Genomic DNA, 2,959 nt, shown 5'->3' with positions numbered 1-2,959 from the left:
GCCTCGCCCCTCCTTCTGCGACAGTAGGCGTTGGTTGGCAGATGGATGTCAGGGATGGAGTCAAGGGTAGGTCGTCCTTAGAGGCCATCACGAGCCATCCTCTGCGCCGACTGGTCTGCTTGGTCAGGTGCACGCAGCCAAAAGTCCCAGGAAATTCTCAGGAAACCTGAGCAAAGTCACATGGCCACGTAAGATAACGCAAGCATGGGAGAACATCTTGCCAATACTTTATTTGGCACTTCTTTAGCTCTATGTAAGCACATTTTAATTTCTGCATCTGAGCAAAGATCTGGGTCCCTCTGGGCTTATTTTGTAGAGGAAAAAAGCTTTACCTCATAAAAAGCCCATTTGTAAGCTTCTCTCTCTCCATTTTTTTCCTAGGTGTAGGTTCATGACAGTTTATCCTTTTTTCTCTCTTTCCCCTTTCCTCTGAAAGAAAACCTAACATCTACTTTATGTATAATTGATGACAGTTCTGGTACAGGAGTTTGACATATGTTCCTCCTGAAAGGGTCATGGCTTTACTTTATTTTCGATCTGCAGCAAGCACTCAAATCATTAGTCAAGGAGTTCTTTTTGTTTTTGTTTTTCTCTATGAGACAGTGAGTCCTAAGGATGAGACCAAGCCAGTTTGTTTCCGTTCTGAGGGGCTTCTAGCATCATCCTGTCTGAAATACTTCACATTAAGTCTGACTGCAGTAGGGTCAGCTACCTGATACACATAATTAATCTCAGAGTTCAAAAGAAGGGAGAATTTCGGTGGGAAGTTTTCACATCTGGCATTCTCCTTGCTGATTTTTGCAATCCAAGTCCTGATAGTTGATTGCCAAACCTCTATCATCATAAACTGGGCCCAGCACAAGGAAAATAAAGGTTTTTATTAGGGCACGGGTGGACCACTTTGTCACAGGATAGATAGTACTGATTATATTTCCTTAAAAAAAGCAACATATAACCATTCATATAAAAAGTCAGAAGGATATATAAACTAAGTGACAAAAGGGAACTATTTATGAAAGAGAAGATTTTGGTTTTTATTTTCTTTTTTCAGTTTGGTTTTTATAATTTTTTTCTGCAATACCTATTATTGTTTAATTAAAAGTAAGTTTTTAAAAGTAGAGTGTTATACGTAATTCAGTTAGTTAAAGGTAGACATTTTAATGAGAAGATTATTTTCATTTAAGGAGAAAATTATTGTGCTTGATTATTGTTAAGCATGTGTTAATTACAATAAGGAAGGAATGAAATGCACTTGACCTTCGTGTCCAACAAAGCTGAGTTTCAAAGCCTGGAGGTATGTCACTGATAGTGACTGCCAGAGAAAATACAGCGCATCAAGTGAAATTTGAACTTCCGATCCCAGTGGATTTTTTTTTTTAAATATAAATATGTTCCAGATATCTTATGGAACACATAAAAAAATCATTGGTTGTCCATCTGAAATTCAGAGTTAATTTGAATTTTTTTTATGTTTATTTACAGAAACTAGTAACCCCAATAACTGGGTAGGTTAATCTCTGTCTGGGTCTTAGTGTCCTCATATGTCACATGAATGGAGTCACCTACATCATTGGCTCTACTCTGAGGATTACAGGGAAAAAAACATCAGGGAGAGATTTTCTGTGACGTTAATGAAGCTTAGGCTCCTCCTTACTGGAGCTGACTGTGTGCACGATCCTGTGCCTGATTTTATATTCATAATTTTCTTAAAGCCCACCCCCCACCCCAATTATATAAGCCGTGGGGCGCTGTGCGTTTTCATCTTCACTTGGCGAAATATTCACGTCTACGCAGCAGCTTGCACAGAGTAGGCATTCAGTGAGAGGCAGTCTCTGTTCCTCATGACAGGCAGGCTATGAAGCGGAGTCCTCTGTTGTAAATAGGACAGGTGACCGCCAACGACTGAGCTCAAATTGCCCTTCTGTGCCTCTGAGTTGCAAAGCGCCATCCTCTGGAAGTCAAGGACAAACCTCCTTGTCTCCCCACATCCCTGACCCCTTCTCATATCGGTCCGAATGAGGAAGTGTGGAAGTTTCCAGAAATCCAGGAACCCGGGGCTCCTATTGGCCGGCAGCTCTGGAGGGCTTGTGGACAGTAAGCGGTGAGCCGACTGGTTGGTGCACACGGGAGATTCCTCTGACGGGTGTGCAGCCCGGGTGGGCCAGGGCCCCTGGCAGAAAATGCCACTCCCTGCGGCGCACGGACCGCCAGTCTCCATCCAGCTCACCGGACCCGAGCGCACGCGCTCAGAGCTGGCACCTCAGGGTCGCAGATCGCCGCAAGCGCATGTCAAATACCATAAAGACCTCTCCCCCCCCCCCCCGACCTTCAACGCTGTCATTTGTCTCACCTGCTCACAATTCCCCATCCCCACTCACAGACCACCAAGCACTCGGTGTCCGCGTGGCTCGTCCTGTGCCCTCCGTGGCCCGAGAGTGCTTTTGAGCTGTGCTTGCCCGGATTATAAGGATGATCTGTTTGCGACTTGCTACCCACACGTGGCATGTCTGGGAAGACCCCAGGACCAGCGTCGTGGGCACCAGCCTCGCCTCACCTGACTGTTCCTTCCCCCGCTTATCTGTCTCTCCCCTTGCTTGAGTTTCCACAGATTGGTCTGTTTTTCTTCCGTTGATATGTATATAGTTCTGGAAACCACCTCAAGTTCTGTCTTCAAAGGAGAAGTGTTACATAAATGCATCACTAAACAAACATTTATTTAGTGGCACTGAGGGAACATTCTGGTTAAACCTTTGGTCAGGACTTATGTGAATCAAGACTGTTAAAGGCCTGACTTTCTTAATGTTTTTTATTCCCTCCTATTCTGCGGGGTCGCGAATGGTCAGTGACATATTTGCACGAACTCTAATATGAGAAGACTATGGTCTGCAGCTGTGTAGGAGGTAAACAAGAAGGTAAAATTTGGCTGGATTCAGCTTGGCACTCGTGAACAAGATGGAAT

This window comes from Panthera tigris, chromosome D2 (assembly GCF_018350195.1).
Source record: "Panthera tigris isolate Pti1 chromosome D2, P.tigris_Pti1_mat1.1, whole genome shotgun sequence".
In the NCBI taxonomy this organism is placed as follows: Eukaryota; Metazoa; Chordata; class Mammalia; order Carnivora; family Felidae; genus Panthera; species Panthera tigris.
This window is presented reverse-complemented; position numbering follows the sequence as displayed.